Raw genomic sequence first — 25,501 nt, forward strand, 5'->3', positions numbered from 1 at the left:
AGAATTTCTTTGCTTCTCTTCTGCAGACACTTAAATACATCATAGGCAATTCAAAACAGTGAAAGTTTTCCAGCCCAGTTTGAGACATTAATATTATACAATGACGCACTATTTCAAAAGATAATTATGATTGTTCAGCCCCTTATCTGTATCCTTTTAATATAACTTGAGTAAAGATCAAACGAGAAATTTTCATTTAATATTGAAAAGTATTTGATACTCTTCATTCGAACAAATTAAATTAAAAGTTATCTGTGAACTTTAATACTGATCACACAGTAAGGGTAAGCTGGAAGAAAGATAGACCTCATACGAGAGTATGGATGGGATCAATCGTTTTTAATTACTTTAATTTTTAAATGCATTGTTCTCTATCCATCTTTTTTACCCTTTGTTCTCTATTCCTAATATTTAAGCACCCTATTATCCTCTATTCTTTATTTTGTGTCCATTATTCTCTATTGTTTACATTTTAGCATCCCATTAAGGCTTGAATTTCTGTTAATTTTTTCCTTCCATGATATAACTAAAACAGTTTAACCGGACTTCTTCGAAATAAGACATGCATGGCGGACAATACATGGTAAAGAAAGCGCGAATTGGTACAGCCCCAATAAACAATGGCGTTAAATTTTGATGACAAATTTAACAAGGTTATATAGAAGACAACTCCTAATTTTGACGTGCGCACATCACTCATTTTGCCCAAAAATTTCGTGACATACAATAAAAATACATATTCAAACAGTCATATCAATAGATTTAGGAAGATGTGGTGTGAGTGGCAGTGAGACAACTCTCCATCCAAATAACAATTTATAAAAGTAAACCATTATAGTTCAATGTACGGCCTTCAACACAGAGTCTGGGCTCACACCAAACAAAAAGCTATAAAGGGTCCCAAAATTACTAGTGTAAAACAATTCAAACGGGAAAACCAACGTTCTAATCTATATAATATACGAGAAACGAGAAACACGTACTGTATGAATTACATAAACAAACTACAACTACTGTACATCAGATTCCTGACTTGGGACAGGTGCAAACATTTGCTGCGGGATTTAACGTTTAATGATACCAAACCTTCTCCCTTTTTCTGAAACAATAGCATTACATCACAACATAGAAAACCACACGATAAAATATCAATTGGAAGGCTTAACTCAATAAAAAAAAACGTAAATTAACACACTATGAACCAATAAATTTGATCTGCGATGCCTGAATGCAAATGTAATGACTACTTCATTTGAAATCGGTGGATAGTTTTATCTATTGCCAATCATACTATACATCTCCTTATTGTTATACTGACATGAACAAGAGCATACTAGACACAAAGTTCCGTTCTGGTAGACCACATTGTATAGTAAATGTCATTGTCATCTCAATCTAAGAAAAGTAAGCTTTCTCATACCCATAATGCAACATAATGATTTGGAATAAAAGTACGTGTCATATTAAATAAGCAACCCACGACTACATCGTTTTCATGCTAAACTGTTACATTGTTAAATGGTATTTAATTGCCTTCGTGACAACATCACTTTGTTATTGTATGTTAAATGAAAGATACCAGGTTAATAAAGTTAATGGTTTCACGGATCATTTTCCGAATGGGACTTTGAAGTTTGAATGTCGCTATCTGTGTTTTAATTGTCATTTGAAATATTGATTTAATGTTCCGGTTTGGATAAAACCATTTAGCAGTTTTACAAACATCAATTTTTAAAATTAATTCCAAAGTGTCGATAAGGCATTACGGCTTTTAACGGTTTGTGGAAGTATTGAGCAATCATTGAAGAACTTCAAATCAAAACAATTATGTACAAAACCATTAATCAATTACAGCAGTTAAAATACTTGGATGCTAATGGGATTATTTTTCTAACAAAATTTGATTTCTGTGTAAGTTTATTTGCTGCAGGTATACTTTGAGTGCTATCTGACAATCTCTAAAGTCATGTAAAATTAAACACATGCAGTGTCTGCAGCTAAATACTAAGACCTCCAGTAAGGTACATCTGCCAGTGTGCGCATGTATCAAAATCATTCAAAATTCGTCCTTTACAAGGGACGAACACATTTTTTGTCGTAATAATAATGTTAATCCCCCTTCTAACACGAAAAGCCTTATTCATTGAGGAGTTTGTTCAGTATTGCATTTGAATTATTGTACAGCCAGTCTATAATTCATAATATGTTGATATAACGGCCTCACAGCTGACTTTTCCAATGCACAAATATGACTTAACATCTAAAACAATCCACTAAAACAGATCAGTTTTGAATAATGGAGGAAACCAGAGTGCCCGGAGAGAACCATAGATCTTCGACAGGAAAACTGTCAATCATGGTGAATTAAGATTGAAATTGAAAGCTCCTGAGACGTGCGGGATCGAATTCACAACCTAAGTGTTGACATGCTTGAAATGCAGAAGTTTGGCTGCCTAGACCACTCGTGGTGCCTCCTGTGGCTTTGAGATCAATAATGGAATTAAATACACGGTTCATATAATTTTGATTTTTATATGCGCTTGTATTGAATTGTGTCATTTTGTTTTCTTTCTGCTTGCGGAAAATTTCGTCTCAATAGTTATCAAAAGTACATGTACCAGGATTATAATTTAGTACGCCAGACGCGCGTTTCGTCTACATAAGACTCATCAGTGACGCTCAAATCAAAAATATTTATAAACCCAAACTAGTACAAAGTTGAAGAGCATTGAGGATCCAAAATTCCAAAAAGTTGTGCCAAATACGGCTACGGTAATCTATGCCTGAGATAAGAAAATCCTTAGTTTTTTTTAGGAATAAACACACTCATACACTGTTAAAATCATCAATTCAAAGATATTAGTATTCAACCGTCATATTTCATTGAGCGACATTTATAAACTATCAAATCTACAATTTATACAACAAAATCACCTGAATTATTAATGGCATATCCTGTTCTGTTGGAATGAACAGTTCACTAGACTCAAAATATTTCCTTTTATTACTAAATTGAAAGCTTATGGGACATCAATATTGCAATTATGAAACAGTAATATATAATATGAAACAGGGCATGAAACATTCATATTAATCAGATTTGAACACTGAATATTTCACCACAAAAATAAAATATTTTCGAAAATCAATCAAATATTTATTAATTAGATATAATTTCATTTATCCATAAAACCCATGAATAAATAACAATATATTAAATTTAACGAGAGAAGTATGTAATAAATTGGATTTTAAATAGAAGTCACTTGTTCTTTTCCCATACCCTTAATTATTCCCTAGTTTGCTCGTCCCGCTATATTAAACACAATATTTTGATTTTTTTTTATACTGTTATCAAAAAGTATGAAAATATTTGTATCCGGATAACGATTTAGGACGTACATTGTACATATGACTAAGGCTCAACAAAATGAAAAATGCTTGTTTTTCAATTTTAATTTTACAAAGATTTTTTTTAAAAAGAATCTCTTTTGCATTTACTGAAACTAACAAAAACTTCCCATCGTCCAAGTGGGATCTAAGCGAAGAAAAAACAGCTTTGACCGAAAGTAATATTCTGGTGTTAAGTCTTACCTTATTGATAGTCTCTTGTGAAAAAAATATTACTGGACAGACTCTTTTACAAGTTTATATACATTTTAAAATAAGTAAATACATAAATAATGGTCAGAAATATATGAGAAAAATCAAATATCAGGGGTAATAACCTATTAACTCCGCGGACAACGTTTAACGTCATCGTATTATAGTAAAATCCATAGGCAAATATATGTGGTGTGATTATTTGTTTTGATTTAATGGACTTATCCTTTTAAATTTGATCTCTACCCATATAAAGTGACCCATAGATTATTACGCATGGCTTAAGAGTGATTTAATACATGAATTAGATATAAGTAAATGATTTTTATTATAATAAGTATATTTTGACTTGATAATCTTAATGTTTAGCATAAAAGTATGAACGAAAATACCGAACACCAACTTGAAGGTAAATTAGCAAAAAGAGGGAGTCAATTAAACTAGTCAAAATCAAACTATCGACTGTATCAAGCAACGGAAGGACTACATATGGAACGCAATAACTGTCTTATGTGTATTTTTTATCATACGAAGGTGCTGTTCTATTATACGATGGTGGTTTTCTATTATACGAAGGTGCTTTTCTATTATACGAAGGTTCTTTTCTTTTATATGAAGGTGCTTTTCTATTATACGATGGTGGTTTTCTATTATACGAAGGTGGTTTTCTATTATACGATGGTGGTTTTCTATTATACGAAGGTGCTTTTCTATTATACGATGGTGGTGTTCTATTATACGAAGGTGGTTTTCTATTATACGATGGTGGTTTCCTATTACGATGTTTGTTTTCTATTATAATAAAATAAAGACACACAAGACAGCTATGGCGTTCCATAACTAAAACCCAACTGTCATATTCATGACATTTATTAGGCATACAAGCTTGTAAAAAAATCATTATAAAAAGTGTTTGGAAAATATTTTGGAAACAGATATCATAAGGTCATTTAAGTAATTTAAACGCAAACAAAGCAATAACCATATTAAGGTAACAGACAAATAACCAAAATAGACAAACAAAAGACAAAGACAACCAGATTGAACAACACCAAATATTCCTAAATAACCGGTACCTTTATCATTAATGACACCCTTCGTGTTGACCATGTTCTTGTTGAAAAGGTACAATAACTCGTAACGTGCATTACACTGTTCGGCATACGAAACGAAACATATCTTGAATCCAATTTTAATCCATAAATGCAACGCAACATTAATTCGTAGGACGCGATGAAAAATACCATTGTAATATCATTATCTTGATGGTTCCTTTTACATTCGTTTTTAAAGTAAAATAAACGAGTTACTTTTCTCCGTGATGGAACTCAATTGAACATAGACAACACCTGTTATAGCTTATTACAGATATATCTTTAGTAGAACGGACGGGAAAAAAATGCCCAAGTCGAACTTTAAAGGGTACACTTTCAATGGCAAAGTTAAACCAGTTGTAGCTCTATGTTTTTCAATGATTGCATACATTTCATAATTTATTGATTGATTGTTGTCTTATTTATGCCCAGTGACAGTTATTTCATGCATGTTCAGCTAGAACAAGGACAATATACCTGTCATACAACACACGGGTCCTTTAATGGGGGACAACTGGGATGACAGTGATCGACAGGGGGGGGGGGGGGGATTTGGTTTGCCACTGCATGGGAAACAACGAAGCTTTGTACTTTTAAAAATCTAACGGTCAAGCGGACCCCTTAGAATACGGTATTTATACCAGTCAACTCTTTTGGTGAAGAAATAAATAAGAAAAGTGTCTGTCTTACCGTTTGAGGAGAGGCCAGTTCGTTGAACTCGTTCATGTTACTTTCTTTAAAAAGGGAGGTAGATGTCTCCTTCTCCTTATAAAAACCATACACCCATTTTTTACAAAGGTGGTGGTATCCAACTTTATAGAAGTCCACTTTTGTATATATTTCAATTAAAAAAATATCGATAATGAATAACCCCCCTTTTTTAACCCTTATACACCTTTAATGAAACTCATCGTATTAACAAATAAATTTCACGTTACCATTAAAGCTTTGTTTGTCTTGCTATTGTTTTCACTGAGCTAATGCATATAGAATTAGAAAAAATAACATTACACAACACTTACATATCATTAAACATTTTTACGAAACTCGATATATACAAGAACAAAAATTCACAGTCAACGCTAAAATCACATTAATTTTTAATAATATTTTAAATTTTATGTTTATCTTGCAATGTTGCACTTACCGTGTATAAACAGTGCGGTACCCAGAATCCTTTAGTGTGAAAAATGAAAGTTATATGATATATAATTCCTATTGTTTACACCTTTAAATTGGTCAGAGTCGTCATCAGAATAAACACATAACAACATAACAGATTTGTTTGATTAATCTAATACTGTATGTGGCTATGTAAATTTATTTTATCAATAAAAATGAAATCATGAAAATTGAATCATGGCATCTTGTCTTGTCAATAGCAACCCCAAAGAGGTTCACGACAGGAGATAAACAAAATACAATAGAAATAGTCCAAATTGTCAACAATTGAATTTGAAGATACAAAATAAAGCGGGAAAATAGGAGAGGAAGAGACAAAATAAAGCGGGAAAATAGGAGAGGATAGAAGAAACAAGAGGACAATTTTGGAAAAAAAAATAATTATGTTACATATTTATGTGAAAAGAGATTTATTATTTATAAAATGCAACCCCTGCCGAACCCATTATAAAAGCGAAGATCGTATAAGTACTACATTGGTATTGTTCACTTTAATTGTGTGTTACTGTATTTCTACTTGTTGAAATTAAAAGAACCTTACAACTTCACTGTATAAATGGCAATAAAAGTTTAATTCAATGCATACAATATGTCGAATTGAGTTTGCTTGTTTATGCAAATTAATATTTACTAAGTCTCGTTTTATCAATAATTAACCGACTTAAAATTGAACTACATGTTCAATGTAGACTGGTTCTCTCCCATGCAACATACGGGTATCTGAGACACCTTATAACTGTCAGAGCCAAACAGATAAAGGACAGGTAACCAGTCCTATGTTTTTAAATAAGGCAGAATCTCTCCTTTGCAACATACGGATATTCGATATATGGTACATCTGTCAAAGCCAAACAAATAACCAGTGAACCAGTCTAATGGTTAACATAGAACTTTCCACGAATAAATCTTCCAATGGTCGATCTAATTTTATATATTGCTGTGTGTTTAATTGTTCTACATTGGCTCGAGTTATAGGGCAGGTTTGTGATCTCACAAAACATGTTTTACCCCGCCGCATATTTGCACCTCTCCCAATTTAGGAGCCCTTGGGGTTTGTTAGTCTTGTGCGTTATTTTTTTAATTTTAGTTCATTTATATGTTTGGGAGTTTAGTGTAACGTCCATTTTCACTGAACTAGAGAACATTTTATTAAGGGGCCAGCTAAAGCCTCACTCTGGGTGCATTTTCGCGCTGTGTGGAAGACCCATTGTTGACTGTAGGCTGTGTTCTGCCCATTGATCGGGTTGTTGTCTCTTTGACACATTCTCCATCTCCATTCTCAATTTTATCTTACTTAGGCTGAACAATTCTTTGATCGAAAAGAAAGGCAATGAAATTAATTTGGTAAAACTATGAATCAAGAGTTGAAATTTAATCAGAATATCGTAGAGTAGAAAGTATTTTCACATTAAAACACCAACTGAAAACCAAAAAATCTGTATAGGCTAAACAAAATTATTGAAAAATAAATGCTACTAAATTTTTACAACATTGATAGAAAAGAAAGGATACCGGGCATCCATCCACAATACACCAGCAGAGTTTGCACAGCCAAAAACACAACCAGCAAAGGAACAGCGATTGTATTTTTTTTTTTTTTTTTTTATCTCAAAGTCATAGGAGGCAGTGGCGGATCCAGGGGATGGCGGGTGGGAGTCCGGGGAGTTGGAACCACCCTTTCTCTAGACGATCAATTCCTTTGAATTGGATAATATTAATTGGGTCCCCGAGTTTTATTACACTGCATTATTAAATCTCACTCGCAACATTGACATCACATTTTTTTTCCTCACACAATTCATGATTTATTATTATATAAATTGATTTTTATTTAAAACACACGAAGCATTTTGCGTCTTGAAAACAAAATATTATTCAATCTATGTAATACATGTGTCAATTTAGCCATTAACCGATATTTAAATTTTGCACTGTAATAATAGAAGTATATATCATATAACTTGAATACTTTAGATATTGATATTTTATTTATGTACTGTAAACGGTATGAATTGATTTTGAAAAGATTTAAAAGGAAAGTTTGAAACATGAGGTAAAAGATCTTTCAACTTCGCAATAAATTAAATGATAACTGTATTCAAAAAAGGGTTAAAGTTTGATTTCGCACTGTAAACACGGCCAACTTGTATATATAGTATAAGGATATAATTATATGTAAAGGGAATTATTTCCGTGTACAGTGTACGACAGAAACCCGTGTACTAATTGGTCAGCAGTGTCCCTGGATGTATAAATACGCAGTTACGTGCAGACTTGAATGAGAATACTACAATTTATCAAACTCCGTACAGTGATCGTTTCCGTTCCGGAACTATTTTCTTTTATTTCATCAAAGTGTAGAGTAGTATGCAGATCGTAGCTGGTACTGCCGGGGAGTTTGACGAATAACGTACCCTTTAGAACCCTTGCAACAACAACGTGGGATCCGTACATTGCCTGTTGCAATATAAAAACGGTGTTGTCCAAAACATTTTGAATTTAGAACAGTTTAGAAGCTTGTAACCAGGGTTTCCGCTGGCGGTCGCCATTTTCGCAATTTGCGAAAAAATAATAATTGTGGCGATAAAAATTAGTCATTTGCGAAAGAATTTGGCGAAAGAAATATATATCACGATTTATTTTCCCTCATCTTGTTTATTTACTTTTTTCGAGTTTACGAGACAATACTCGGAATTCACCTTGACCTCATTAAGATTTGGACAGAAATCAATAATCAGCTGATTGCATTTTATAGCTATCGACAACAACTTGAAAGGAATAATTAATAAAGGTGTTGATTGAATTGTTTGACAAAAAGACATGGTTAAATGACTTCCGCTAAATGTCACATACAGAATATATTTACCACTTTGCGACGCACCTGTATGAAGCAAGTTACAAGTTGTAACTCACTGTTAGAAACTGAATGTTGAAACCAACAAACAAGGACGAAAAACTAAACCAAGACTTGGATAAAACAGAGCTATTAACGAGGAAAATTCCTTAATTCAAACTAATTTCGATATTTTGTAACACCATATTCATGTATTTTCTTACCAATGCCAAATATAAGGTAAAAACCCAAGTAAACCTTTTCCTGCCATTTCAATAAAATCTCGAACAGGCCCGGAGTTCCATAACCTATCAAAGTTTTTAGCTTATTTTGTCCCTTAACTGAAAATAATGCTCTTCGGAATTAAAATATCAATTAAACATAAAAGTCTAGACATACACGTACCCTACATATATGTAAAAACAAATCAAAATGTACAGGACGGTTTATGTTGTAATTACATAGAAAGTGATCAGTATTCAATTGAAAACATATCGGAATAAATAAATATGTCAATGTTATCCAAGCGAGAAAAAAGACATTAAGTACCCTGTATGATCTACATACATTATCCATATTTATAGCACATCAGTTCGCATACTAATATAAAATCTGCATATATCTGAAAGACAAACAGCAGATAAAACTCCCAGGTGACTTTCCAATATAGATTCTCTGCTTGTCACTTTTACGCTTGAAAAATAAATCTTATTTATATTGGTCTATTTAAAACTATGCCACGACATAGGCAACTGTGACACGTTTAACTTCTCTGAGAGCAGTAATAGAAAATCTGAAAATAACCCTATGTCATGGTAGCTTTTATATTATTTGATAACATCTGCATGTTACAATTTAATTGCCAAAAAAAACAAAAAAACAGTATGGAATTCGGCGTATCTACATTTAATAACAAGATTAAAGAAAATCAGATACTTAAAATAGTACAATTTACATTTCGAATCCTTTTATAACTAACTATGCCGTATGGGGTTTACTCATTGTTCAAAGCCGTATACTGTGACCTATACAACGTAGTTGTCATTTGATCTCTTGTGGAGAGCTGTCTCATTGGAAATCATGCATCATCTTCTTATTTTTATAACAGACGGAGTATGGAAAACATCATCCAGAATATTAGATATTACAAGCCGTATAAAAATCTCCACGAAATTCATGGTGTAATTAGATATCGGCATCTCGTGTATACGGTTTGGCATCATAACTTTTTAGGCATACAGTTTTAAAATGTGAATATGATACAACTCTAAAAGAGATAACTTTTAGAGTTGTATCATTTTCTTATCCCAGGCATAGATTACCTTAGCCGTATGTGGCACAATTTTTGAAATTTGGATCCTCAATGCTCTTCACTGAGCGTCATTGATGAGTCTTATGTAGACGAAACGCACGTCTGGCGTACTAAATTATAATCCTGGTACCTTTGATAACTATTAACAATACACTTCTTTTCTTTAATTCTGTAGGCCTTAACATTTTCTAATGTTTTAAATAAACTCGATCCCACTACTGATGGACGTTTCGTCCCCGAGGGTATCACCAGCCCAGTAGTCAGACCTTCGGTGTTGACATGAATATCAATTATAGGGTTATTTAAAAAAAAAATAACTGTTTGCAAAAGTCTGAATTATTCGAAATATTAAGGATGTTCTTATCCCAGTTATAGATTATCTAGCCGTATATTGCACAACTTTTTGGGGGAATTTTGAGTCCTCAATGCTCTTCAACTTTATACATTTGTACTTATTTGACTTTATAATTATTTTGATCTGAGTATTACTGATGAGTCGTATATATAGACGAAACACACGTCTTGCGTATCAAATTATTTCTTTGATGTCTATTATCATCAAAATATTCTCTTTCTCATTATTTTCGTCAATACGTCTTGCGTATCAAATTATTTCTTTGAAGTCTATTGTCATCAAAATATTCTCATTCTCATTATTTTCGTCAATACGTCTTGCATATCAAATTATTTTTTTATGTTTATTATCACCAAAATATTCTCATTCTCATTATTTTCGTCAATACGTCTTGCGTATCAAATTATTTTTTTATGTCTATTATCATCAAAATATTCTCATTCTCATTATTTTCGTCAATACGTCTTGCGTATCAAATTATTTTTTTATGTCTATTATCATCAAAATATTCTCATTCTCATTATTTTCGCCAATGAGTATTCACTACTATTTAATTATTTGTTAAGTTGGCCCATTGTGTTGTGTCTACTGCTCATATCCTTAAACTAAGAACCTACAGAAAATTTAAAGTAAAGTATGAATTAGAAAAGTACCTATTTATTGAATTTAGATAAAAATATGCTAAAATAAGAATAAGTAATAGTATGCTGGCTGATGAATGCGGTAGATACAACAAAACAGCTTTATAAAATAAAATATGTCCTTTATGCCATAAAGAGGTTGAAGATGAATTCCATTTTATCATAACATGTTCAGAAATTAATAAAACTAGGATCAAAATGTTTAATGAAATTTCTAGTATTGTCCCCAGTTTTAATTCAATAAGTGAAGAAAACAGATTTGATTTTATATTTTCCTGCGAAAAATGTGATATTTTACTTATCATTGTTAACTATATAAGTGAAATGTATAATGAGAGAAACAATTATAATGTCAATACATGAACTGTGTAATTGGTGGCTCAACTTATAATGTTATTTATAAGCATAATATTTGAATTGACAATTTTAAAGAGGAGGCATGCTGTCGAAAATAATATTATAATCAATATTAATAATCTATATTTTTTTCTTTCAATGCTACATGTTTGTAGTGTTTAATGTCTATCGTTTTGTAATTAATATGCCTGTCTGTCTGTCTGTCTGTCTGTCTGTTTGTTTTTGTTTTGTATTTTAGTAACAATCCTATTGTTTTGATTTTAGACTGATAAAATTCTTATTCTTATCCAGGCCTTCATTCACCGTTGACAAATCGTCAGGCGGGAACAGCAGGGTCATTCTCAGAGCTTAACTATCCACATATAGGCCGTTTGTGTGTTACTTTAACGCCATTAAAGATCAATCTAGTTCACCGTTGAATTGACATAAAGAAGATAAAAGACATAAATTTCAACATGTAAATACAGATCAAAGAGGAAACAAACTGTTTGTGATATCTGATATGAGGGTCATGATGGGGGATTCCTCATTTCTTTTCTCTTCATAAATGTTGCCCATTATCATATATTCTTTATATTTTAAGACCCCATTCATTGGCGGATCCAGGGGGGGGGGGGGGGCAGGGGTTGGAACCCCCTTTTTTTTGGCCGACCAATGCATTTGAATGGGAGCATATAGCTGGAACCCCCCTTTTTACTCTGGGTTGGGAACCCCCCTTTTTAAAATGTCTGGATCCGCCCCTGCCATTATTCCAAAGGGACTCGGTTAGCAGATAAAAGTTCTATTTATCAGTGTTCTTTCTGACATTGCAACTAAACATGCAATGATTGTTTTGAAGTAATTTGCGTTCGACATTTATGGAGGATTCTAAATCTTCAGTACATGTATACGGATACGGAAAGTAAACTGCACATTGCTAGAAAACAAAGAAATGGCAACGTTGAAATATTTATAATGTATACACATAGATAGGAATTATATATATAAAAAAAAAGATTTCAAAAACATTGATAAACAAAAAATATCTGCTAGCCGATTCCCTATGCATTATCATTCTCTATTTTTCTAACGGTTGTTCTCTTTTCTCTATTTTACCCTTTATTCATTCACCACTTTGTTCCTATTATTCTCTATCATGCAAACCCCACCAAGACCATCTTATTTATACAAGTTGGAAATCGGTGTTTGATTAAAAGATGAAAGAAATCTTACACAGGTGAAAAGGGTAAACAAAGCTAGCAGTTATTCTACAAAACTAAAATATGCACTTGTCACGGCGAATTGACACTTTAAATATATAGTTTATAGGTATTTAAATTTATAGTGTTAATAAAGAACAAAGGGGTCGTTAATGTTTTTATAAGTACTTAATGCAAAAAATATAAAATAATATATAGTGTTGTGTAAATAAATTCTACGTTATTTGCATTTTATATGTATATTTTTGGTTTATTTCTGTCAGTTTTATTATTATATATTGACTAGAATCTTTTAGGGTTGTATCTGAGGGTATATTTTACGTAGGTATGTGAAGTACTTTATCTAAGTAACAGTCTATTTCTTAAAGTCCTTATTCCGAAATAAATTGAATATCAAATTGTAATAAAATCCTATAAGTACTTCACCACAATATGACAACTTTTCTTGTCTACCAATAAAAATAAATTAAAATTTTACAAGACAAATCTACCTTTAAAAGTATATTAAAATTTTACAATACTTTATAAATCTGATTTAAAGTAGTCTGTGCAAAATTTGGTTCAATGCAAAAGATAATTCGATATTTTCATCTAAAGATGTTCGCTGCTCCTTGTTGTTTGATTTTTTTCCACTGGTTTTATTCATGTAGTGTCATTTTATATTTTGCCCGTTGGCTATGTGATAGGTTTATTTTTTTCGCTGCAAGGGATAAAAAGTTGTGTTCTATTACCGATTACGAAATTGTGGTCCGTAAGTGTCACCTCCCAGGAAATTCTAAATAATTGAATATTTGGGGTAAATTTTTTGGGAGGGGGCAGGGGAGTCTCATCTCAGAGTCTCATGACAATGGTTTGTAGTTTAGACGATTTAATCAATTATTGGTCTCAGTTCAAGAATGAGCAAAATTCATATTGTAGAGTATAGTCACATATAACAGCCTTGACATGGTACATGCATAGATCAAACATTTTATAACACATTATTAGCTAATATCTTTTGATTGATTTCATGAGTATGCATTAATCACCATCATTATACATGTCGGATCACGTGGTCTAATATGTTACATTGCCATTTAAGACGGAAACAGATTATATAGTGGTTTAATGAAATATTAATGCGCCGGGGATAGTAACGTGAAGTAAACATTTATTTCAAATCGTAATTTAAATTCAAATTATTTTTCCTGATCGTCTGCTCCGTTTATAGTGTGATGTAATCCCGTTATGTCTATGAAACTTACATTTTCTAATTACTTATTTGCATAAAAGAGCAAGATATTTATAACTATAATCTACACGTAACAACACGGGTATTGCATTTTTGTTTATCAAATCCATTTATGTTGGTTTCTTAGACACAGATGTGCATTTAGTAGGTATAAATGTATATGATACAGCCATAATAACATTTTCCAATTACTTGTTTTGCATAAAAGAGTTAGATATGTACAAATATTACATTGTATCTTCAAGTACCAACACTTGTACTGCATTTTTGTATTTGAATAAACATTATACTTGTCTCTTAGACACAGATGTTCATTTGGTAGGTATAATGTATATGATAATGTCTCAAGTTTGGATATAAATAAATTGAGCCTAAAAAGAGGGATATCATAACAGTCTTAAAATCATTTGGCTCGCAGAAACCTAGATTTACATGATTCATCTGTTTTAATTTTTCATTGTCGATTGATTGATTGATTGTTGTTTGCTTAACGTCCAGTGGCAAATATTTCATGCATATTCAGGACGAGAATAAGTTCACAATAAATACTATAGGTAGGTCTTGAAATAATAGAGGCCATCTGGGATGATGGTCGGGGAAATTTGGACTGCCACTGGAAAATGAGGGCATATTGGATAGGGACAGAAATTTAGCCTTGCAACAGGCCACCTACGGACCCCTCAAAGAGTTGTTGCAAGGGTTCTTAACGTGCAAAGAGCGTGACACTCTCCTTACACGAGGCATCGGATTTAACGTCCCCAATCTGACCGGACGTGACTGCGAACTTGATACATCCCGCACAGCCAAACGGACGCCTCACTTCGGCAAGCGTTTTAATGCCGGTCGGAAAAAGACCAAGTGACCATATTTCTATTCCCCAGTCACCCTTGGGGGGTTTTCATTGTCGATAACAAAGCAAGAGAGACAGCACTGAACGTACCCAGGGCCGGATCCTGTTAATTTTAAAGAGAGTGTTCCCAACCCAGGATTAAGAATTGGTTCCAACCAATTGTCCTCATTCAAATGCGTTGATCGTTAAAACGGGAGTTCCCAACCTCTGACACATCTCCCTGGACCAGCCACTACTTCTCTCCTTTCTCTGCCGACTACCCAACGATTCTTTTCCTTTTTCAGTTTTTTTAGCATAGAAATAATCGACCCTTCTAACTACCTGCTTTTTTTATTTTTATTATTTTATAGTTCTATATTCTAGTTAGGGGCTAGTTTGAAAATCATACAAACGTAAACGACATAGTACACAACTTTAAAAAAAGTTCGATCTTATCCATCGGCTTTGCTTTCATCCGTGTCTCATAGAGGCTTCCTAAATATATACACCATCGAAAGTGCGTTATCTAAATGCAGGATTGATAGATTGTCTGATATCTGTCATTCATAGAAAAGAATTAATAGTTTACGGTTCTGATTCAAATGGTTTAAAGTATATTTCAACTTTTTATAGTAAAAAATCAAAGTGATTTGTTATTGTTTTTCATCAACAAAACTTAAAAAATAGAAAAGAAAAGAAATAAGATGAAAAATATCAGTAAATACTAAAAATGTAAACAACACCCACCTCTAACCTCTCTAACTAATGTAAATGCGATAATGGTGTATACTTTTAACTCGAAATTGTTGTACAGTTTTAACAAAAACAATAGAACTCGACTGTCAATTAATTAAAAATTGACATTTTTTTTGGATTTAAATGTATCCCTTTTAAACTAGCTTCATGAATATAAAACAATAAACCATGCTTAATTTTCTAATTGAAAAATGAAATGGAAATTAATAAATGTAAACAACATACCATTTATGAAATAAATACCAAACAGTAAAAAAAAAAGCATAAATTTAATCCTGTTATAGAAAAAAATTATTCATATAAAATAACAGTATGAAACTCGACATACCTTGTATCCTGTTTACATGCAGCAGTTACAATAAACTTTTAACTATTGATATATACAGTGAAGGCAATACACGAATTAAATACCACAAACGATCACAGATTTCAATAACTGACGCATTGAGGCGTGACACGAGTGAAAAATGAAAGTATTTTCATACAACTTAGTTTACAATCAATCAAAGGTTTGATTTAAACGTTCTAGTGCGAATAGATATGTGGCAATGATAAGTTTATTTATAAATATTCTTTAACAAATTTTGTTACCTTTTATTATTTTTCATTGAACGTAATGTTGTAATGCATGTATTCATACGATTTTATTAAAAATAAATAAACTGCAATATACATAAAGGTGGCACGGTAGTATTTGCATTCCAGAATACTTAGGTTAATGTATCTAAACAGTGTAATTGGACAAAAAATACAGTATCAACTGAACATACTTTCCCAAACTGAGGGATGAATCAGATGTAGAAAAATATGAATTAATTTTACATACAGATGAAAATGAATTTTTTTAATCTTTTTTTAATTTTGTATTCACTGCACCATAAAAGACTTAAAAATACTAGTGACCTTAGGTTTTTAAAAATAGCAAAAAAAGTAAACGGTCATGATACATATTCAAATTCCTGCTGAATAGTAAAATGAAAGTACTTTAGTTAATTGTGAATGTAGAATTTTTTGCAGTGTTAGAAAGTGGTAAAAATTCTAAAAAGGCTATCATTATCCCTTATGGGCCAGGAAATACTACCGTGCCACCTTAAACAATGCATTGTAGATAATTTATAACTTCTGTATATAGATGAGGGTGTTGGTGGGGTTTACAGGGTAGATAATTTATAAACTTCTGTATATAGATGAGGGTGTTGGTGGGGTTTACAGGGTAGATAATTTATAAACTTCTGTATGTAGATGAGGGTGTTGGTGGGGTTTACAGGATAGATAATTTATAAACTTCTGTATGTAGATGAGGGTGTTGGTGGGGTTTACAGGGTAGATAATTTATAAACTTCTGTATATAGATGAGGGTGTTGGTGGGGTTTACAGGGTAGATAATTTATAAACTTCTGTATATAGATGAGGGTGTTGTTGGGGTTTACAGGGTAGATAATTTATAAACTTCTGTATATAGATGAGGGTGTTGGTGGGGTTTACAGGGTAGATAATTTATAAACTTCTGTATATAGATGAGGGTGTTGGTGGGGTTTACAGGGTAGATAATTTATAAACTTCTGTATATAGATGAGGGTGTTGATGGGGTTTACTGCATAGAGAATAATAGGCAAACAAATAAATATTATAGAAAAATTGGGCAAAAAAATAAAGAATCGAGAATAAATGGGTTTTAAAATATAAAGAATATATGCAAACATTAAGAATGCCGAAAAATTATATTGAATACAGAAAAGAACAATGTCTGAAAAGCAGTTGACAAAAAAATAAAGATTATAGAAATGGAGGACCCCATCCACGTCTCTTAAATGATGATTTTTGCACAAGAAGGAGTCTGTCATATCCTTTTTTAAGGTCGTCTCTTTGGTTTATGTTTGTGCGACTTTGAACGTACAGTCACATCCAATCTGCAAAAAAATGTGTTTTTTACATACAAAATTATACTGTTTTGAGACTTGGAGGTTGTACATGCATGTTCAGTAAAAGGAAATAAGGACTACTCATAAATTGTTCATGTAGTGACAGTTTTACAAGGTTTTATAGCAAAAACACATTATGTGTGGACTTTTTTAAAATTTTAAACGTGAATATACTCCTTGCAGATATGTTCGAATAGGTACGCGCTAAACTCATTAACACCAGGATTTTTTTGAAAATAAGTTCCGATCTGGTACACCTTACACAGTTCACTACATATTAGGGGTATTCATGGGGTAATGGCTCTCACCTGATAAACCCCCAAAAAATGTTCAAGAAATGATTTACTTCTTAATTCTAAATTGAATTGTCTTGCTTATACCTTCATTTATTTTTGCTTTATTAACGTCCAGTAGCAAATATTTTATATATAATATGAATGGTATTCCCGATGAAAACCAACGGCAAAATTTTTACAACTTCTTCTTCGGTAGTTTGATAGTAAAACAAGTTACATATTAGTGGCTTTTGGATTTACACACATTTGTTCTATTCAATGAATGGAAATTTAAACGAACTTCACAAAGTATGTCAAGCCTCGTTAATTCTTTTTTATGCACTTATCAAATATCAGTTTAATTAATTTGTTCTTTAATAAATAAAGGAAAAGTAGTGATATGGTGTGTAACTTCATGGCATTAAACCTTTATTCAAATTAGCAACAACTTAAAACAAAGGAACAACACAGCTCATTTATGCTTTCGCCTTATGAAAGGCGAAGTAATCAAGTTGTTCAACGATACCAACTATGCATCTGAACCAAAACAAGACACCCCTTAAAAAACAAGATCTAAAACAAATATGAATTTGTGTTCTTTCTTTAAAAAAATTGTGTGTAAAGGCTGCAACATCGAAAACACCAACCATTGACCGAATATCGAACGACATGTGTATCTTCTATGCTCTGACGTGACAGCCTATCGTATTTTTTAAAAGTTTTATTTTAAGGTTAAACGTAACAGCTCGACAGTTCATCTTTTATCAAATTGTTTGCAGACATTGATTCGGCTCGACAGTTCATCTTTTATCAAATTGTTTGCAGACATTGATTCGGCTCGACAGTTCATCTTATATCGAACAGACATATATATGGCGTTCATTATCACTGGACTAGTATATATTTGTTTAGGGGCCAGCTGAAGGACGCCTCAGGGTGCGGGAATTTCTCGCTACATTGAAGACCTGTTGGTGACCCTCTGCTGTTGTTTTTTTATTTGGGCGGGTTGTTGTCTCTTTGACACATTCCCCATTTCCATTCTCAATTTAACGGAACGATTCAGTAAATCTTAACAGAATATTAAGATAGTAGTATAAATAGTTGAGAGACAACCGTAGTCACACCTGCTTCACTTATCAGTCACCAAATATATCTTATCAAAAGTGTTTAGAATTTCTCATTATCATATTAAATACCAAAGTCAACGCCAATCTCCATTTAGAATACTATCTTAATCTCTTGTGAATAATAATATTTACAACCTTTTCTTCTATAAAGCGATTAATATTTTGATCATGTGTAATAAATAATGATCCGTAGAAGTTACTTTGATCAAAAGATATTCGGTTAAATTGAATGATCGAATTTTACTTATCTTGGTTAAATGTTTTGTGTTAAATACTTTATGAACTGTATTGGTATTGGGTATGGTATTTACTGCGGAACCATTGATACTGTGATACTGTTTGAAAAAGTCGACTTTTGACTTCGGTATTTAGTTTTTCGACAGGCTACATACTGTCTGGTATAGGATATTCTGGAACTCGGTCAAGTAAGAGAAACTCAAAGAAGTTAATTAAGCCTAACAATCTGCATTTTTTGTTATAAAAAGAAGTGTTCTGTGATTTTGTCGTGTATACAAAAACCAGTAGTATCTTCACAATTTGAAACGATTGGAATCTTGATTTGACGTGTCGTAAAATTATTTACTGCGGAGTCAAAAGTCAGTAGTATAAAAATGAACTATTTATCAGAGACAGCAAAATATAGCCTATCAAATTATTCAAAAGACAACAAAAACCGTATTTCAATTAGTTCAGACAACAAATGACTAGTTTCGGACAAGCACTATTAGTTACATAGTGTGCTAGTGACCTAGTACGGTATATATGGGGTCAGTAAATTCCATATTGGGTGAGAGCGAAGCACACTATGTAACGAATTTATCTTACCGACTATCTTAACGTGTGAAATTTAGACCTATCAAAATGAGCAAGTCCTCAATACTGTTAACATTAAGAAACTACTTCCATTGATCCTACAAAAACAGATACCAACAATAACAACTTATGAGGTTTAAATGTGTTATATGAATTTATTTCAATCTTAATCATCAATTTCTTCGTCTGTTTAAACGTTTACGATGTTTTCTCAGTACCGTTTTGTTTTTATAAAGGGACGTAACACCACTACTAACCGTGTATGAAATAAGCTCCGCCTCCCTACTACCTTATATGGAATATAAAGGGACGTAACTCCACTACTAACCGTGTATGAAATAAGCCCCGCCTCCCTACTAACCTAATATCAAATATACACGGTCTCCACGAGGGCTCTTTTAACCAATCACATTCCTAGAAATGTATAGGAGGTAAGATAAATACTAAAACATTGAAATTGAGAGTTCACACATAGTATTTGCTTTCATTGACAATCATTATCAGTTTTTATGCTGTATAGGTCGATAGTTCTTTCTTATGTCTGTTTGTTTTGTACACACAACGTTGTCAATATAATGGAATTTGATGGGACTGTCATACAAGTGAGAGGTTTTGCTAGCTATAAAACCAGGTTCGTTCCACAATTTTAAGCAAGTAACGAACATGATACTTGTTATCCATTTTGTTTGATGTATTTGGGCTTTTGATTTTGACATTTTATTAGGGACTTTCTTTTTATAATTTCCATAGAAGTTCTTTATGTTTGTTATTTTACTTTTCTCTCCCCCTTCCTCCACAAAAATGACAGTTCGTCATTTACTCTATTTTCACACACATAGTTTAAACTCGGTAAATAATTATATTGCGATTCATTTATTTCAAACAAACTACGAATTAATATTGATTTTAGGTACAATAAAACTGTTTCATTGTGAAATTCATCATTGTTGATAGTTATGTAACGCCATTGTTAATGTGTCAAGTTTTACATATCTATGGTAGATCGCACTTAATTACTTCAGTGCACCAATTTAAACATCACTTGCCATTAATATTATCATAAAAGGAATCAACTTCACATCAATAATGAAAAACTAAAGTTTGTGAAGAGACTTTCGTGACTTTTCTAATTTTATTGTAAGTTCTTAAGGTTATATTACGTGTATATCTATAAATAAATTGAAAGTGAAACAGCTAAAGTTTGCAATAATTCGGATTTTATGATTTTGTTTTACCTACATAGCTAAATATCGAAAAAAAAAAAACATATCTGTGGCAGTTATTATACTCAAGATACATAAAGCTGAATGGAAATATGAAAATGCTTAATTATATACGTGTGAAAATAAAACCAATACTAATCGACCGTCACAAGATAGCCACTAGTGCTTAAAAAGAGAGGCTAAAAATACCAGAGGGACAGTCGAACTCATAAATCGAAAATAAACTGGCAATGACATAGCTAAAAAATAAAAATACAAACAGGCAAGTAATAGCACAAAAAACACAAAATAGAAAGCTAAAGACTAAGCAACACTAACCCTACCAAAACCTGGGGGTGATCTCAGGTGCTCTGGAAGGGTAAACAGATCCTTCAAATTGCATTAAACACTAATCATTCAATCACATTCACTAATCTAGGATTTTTTCAATTCAATATTATTTCAAAATATATACTTTTTTTTCTCTCTTTAAAGACTGCTCTTAGTAATGATTTTGAAAGGGCACTTTGAGTACACATATACTGGTTCCCTTGTGTAAATGGTGTCCGACAGGGAGACAACCTTTCGCCGACGCTTTTTTCGATCTTTATAAATGACTTAGCTGTTGAGATAAAAAATTTGAACATGGGTATCCCGGTAGAAAATGAAAAAATTAGTATATTGTTGTACGCCGATGATGTTGCTTTAGTGATTGAAAACGAACGCGATATGCAAGTTTTTCTTGATGTACTTAATAAATGGTGTGAGAAATGGAGATTAAACGTAAATAGTGCAAAATCAAGTGTTATGCACTTCCGGAAAGGTCGAATTCCACGGACCAGTTCAACATTCAAAATTGGAAATGAACAACTACAAATAGTTGAGCAATACAAGTACCTGGGCGTTATTTTTAGCGAGAAACTTAAGTATACTGCTGCAGCGGATGCATTTGCCAAAGCCGGTGGTAGAGCACTTGGTGCTGCTATTTCAAAAGTTCATTCATACAAAGAAATTGGATTTAAAACCTTTGAAACTGTGTTTAACTTCTGTATCAGCCCTGTTTTAGATTATTGCTCTGGTGTTTGGGGCTACAATACTTATCATGGCATTGATATGATACAAAACAGAGCAGTACGATATTTCTGTGGTTTACATCGGTTTGCACCCACAATAGCATTAAACAGTGAACTTGGCTGGTTACCACCAACGCAAAGACATTGGTTAAATATGGTACGCCTATGGAACCGTCTCATTCTTATGGACGACGAGAGACTCACGAAAAAAGTTTTCGAGTGGGAGTATAAGAATAATGGATTATGGTGCACACAAGTTATGGACATCTTTAATAAACTTGGTTTAAGTAACCTCTATGAAACAAAACAAATAGTGGACATACAAGAAGCCAAAGAAAAACTGTTATGTTATACTGAAAGTGAATGGAAATACAAATCTGGTTTATCACCGAAACTACGAACATTTGTGACCTTCAAAGAAAATTACGAACTAGAACAGTATATTACATCAAATCTGTCTAAACAAGAACGATCGGCTCTTTCCCAATTAAGATGTGGGATTCTTCCTATACGCATTGAGACCGGAAGGTTCCGTAACGAAGCGCTACCAGACCGAATATGTGTACTGTGTGAAAAGCAAGAGGTCGAAGATGAAAAACATTTTATGTTAAACTGTCCATGTTATGACAAACTTAGACAAAGGTTTCTACCTATGGCCGCATTAGACAATTTTAGTGACAACAGCGAAAAACTTATCCATTTATTGAAATACTATCAAATTCAAACTGCAAAATTTGTAAATTCAGCTTTCATTCATAGAAAAAAAAAAACTTTACGTCTAATTCTGTATTTTTATTTTGTAAACTTTTACGTTTTCGGATATGATATTATATTGCTAAAGTGACATATAGGTCCAATGGGCCGGGTGTAAATATCAAATTGCTATGTATATAATTGTATAAATGTATGTTCTGATACACATGTCACTAATAATAAATAATTACTTACTTACTTACATATAGGCCAAGAAATGAACCTGTAATTTAGTGGTTGTCATTTTTTTATGTGTTACATATTTGTTTTCGTTCATTATTTCGTGCATAAATTAGGCCTTTAGTTTTCTCGTTTGAATTGTTTTACATTGTCATTTAAGGGTCTTTTATAGCTGACTACGTGGTATGGGCTTTGCTAATTTTTGAAGGCCGTACGGTGACCTATAGTTGTTAAATTCTGTGTCATTTGTTCCGTTGTGGAGAGTTGTCTCATTGGCAACCATACCACATCTCCTTTTTTTTTTTTATATAAATATAAAAATATACCGGGTGAAATGGTGTTTAATAATTCACTGATAAATATATCAGCGGGAGTGACAGGATCTTCGGGTTATACGAAAATTTAATTTAATAAATTTAAACGTTTTATTTCTGTCAGATGCATTGTGTTGAAATATTTGCAATACTCTCAAACAATTATTTATTTTAAGACATCAATATTTACTGACATTTAAAAATATTTTAATTTCATATGATTAAAATTCTAATGTATTCAGTTTTTATTAAAACTAATAAGAATATAAACATTTTAAACGTGACAACTTGCAAGTAAATAAACCATTTGTTCGTCATTTTATATATTCAAAGCAAATATAAACAAATATAAACAACATTTAAATTTAATAGAAAATGTAAACAAACACAAATTATACCTAATATGAATATAACTAAAATCAAACAGAGCGTTTCACGCATAACTACATGGCTACTTTTGCATTCATACCTATTAACATTTGTAGTTCCATAACTTTGGGGTACTGAAAGAGTACATACACAATAGTACTTTGTATTTCAATACTACATGTAGGATCCCATAGTACTGAGCCCGTTTGTTCAAAACTACTTACTTTAATATTTGTTTAGTTTAAACATATTTTATTTGTTGAAGTACAAATTGGATAAGACACAAGTCAAACAGACTTATGAAGTCTTCTCCATTTAACATTTATGGAAATATAATACAAAAATATATGTATGAGCATGCATGTATAGAATGGTATATCTATTTAGTATGTGTATATATAAATATGGATCAAAAGACGGAAAATTGAAGAAAAAGAAAATAATAATAATACAGAAAAAAATAATAATACATAAATGAATAAATGAATATTTAGAAAACAGAAACACAAAAAAATAAAATAAAAAATAAAAAAAACAAAAAATAACAAGAGGCTTGAGAGCCTGAATCGCTCACCTTAATTCTTTTGGTTAAATCTCTCATCAATGATTATTTTGGCTTTTCAATTTATTTAAATGTTTTTTGGATCGTCCTATTTTCTTCAAAAGCCAAAAAAAATAATCATTTTCTCCTATGTTCTATTTTAGCCATAGGAGCTATGTTTCTTGACATACAAGGAAAAAAAATATAAAATTTATACTAGATACTCTGAAACTCATTTAGCCTAAGTTTGGCTGAAATTGATACAGCAGTTTCAAAGGAGAAGATTTTTTAAAGTAAGTCAACATGATGAACAAATTGTGAAAAAAGTCTTTAAAAAAGGGCAATAACTCCTTAAGGGGTCAATTGACAATTTTGGTCAAATTGACTTAATTGAAGATCTTACTTTGCTGAACATTATTGCTGTTTACAGTTTATTTCTATCTAAAATTTAAAATTATCAATTCAGGGGCAGCAACCCAACAAAAGGTTGTCTGATTCATCTGAAAATTTCAGGGCAGATAGATCTTGACCTGATAAACAATATTACCCAACGTCAGATTTGCTCTAAATGCTTTGGTTTTTGAGTTATAAGCCAAAAACTGCATTTGACCCCTATGTTCTATTTTTAGCAATGGCGACCATGTTTGTTGATAGATCATAACTTCTGATACAATTTACAAACTAGATATCCTAAGGAACATTCAGTTGAAGTTTGGAAGTATTTGGCCCAGTAGTTTCAGAGGAGAAGATTTTTGTAAAAGATTACTAAGATTTACGAAAAATGGTTAAAAATTGACTATAAAGGGCTATAACTCCTAAAGGGGTCAACTGACCATTTCCATCATGTTGACTTATTTGTAAATCTTACTTTGCTGAACATTATTCCTGTTTACAGTTTATCTCTATCTATAATAATATTCAAGATAATAACCAAAAACAGCAAATTTCCTTAAAATTACCAATTCAGGGGCAGCAACCCAACAACGGGTTGTCTGATTCATCTGAAAATTTCAGGGCAGATAGATCTTGACCTGATAAACAATATTACCCCATGTCAGATTTGCTCTAAATGCTTTGGTTTTTGAGTTATAAGCCAAAAACTGCATTTGACCCCTATGTTCTATTTTTAGCAATGGCGACCATGTTTGTTGATAGATCAAAACTTCGGATACAATTTATAAATAAGATACCCTAAGGAACATTCAGTTAAAGTTTGAAAGTATTAGGCCCAGTTGTTTCAGAGGAGAAGATTCTTGAAATAGTTTACGACGACAGACGACGACGACAGACGACGGACGACGGACGACGACGGACGCCAAGTGATGGCATAAGCTCACTTGTCCCTTCGGGACAGGTGAGCTAAAAAAAGGGGAAGAATTTTACCTAGATGATGATGTGTGTGCGATCGTGGTTTGCTATCTAGACAATTTGAAATATTTCCGAACTTTTAATAAACTCAAAAATATTTTTGAAAATGGTTTGGGTTTTGTTCTAGAGAATATTTGTTCCGAATGGACAGGTTTTTTTCTCAACATGTTCA

General features: G+C 32.2%; 1 protein-coding gene across 2 annotated transcripts in view; it reads right to left on the minus strand.

The window, feature by feature from the left end:
- The window catches only part of LOC143052145 (death domain-containing protein 1-like), a 51,057-nt gene extending 35,201 nt beyond the window's left edge, over nucleotides 1–15,856 (minus strand). Inside the window, exon 1 of one of the 2 annotated variants that reach the window (XM_076225106.1) lies at nucleotides 15,721–15,856. The gene's annotated coding sequence lies outside the window, so the exon portion shown is untranslated. Of the gene's footprint in view, nucleotides 1–5,844; nucleotides 5,956–15,720 lie in introns of those variants that run through there. The other variant, XM_076225107.1, reaches the window with a different exon arrangement.
- Nucleotides 15,857–25,501: the final 9,645 nt, after the last annotated feature.

Source organism: Mytilus galloprovincialis, chromosome 11, assembly GCF_965363235.1.
Source record: "Mytilus galloprovincialis chromosome 11, xbMytGall1.hap1.1, whole genome shotgun sequence".
NCBI classification, from domain to species: domain Eukaryota; kingdom Metazoa; phylum Mollusca; class Bivalvia; order Mytilida; family Mytilidae; genus Mytilus; species Mytilus galloprovincialis.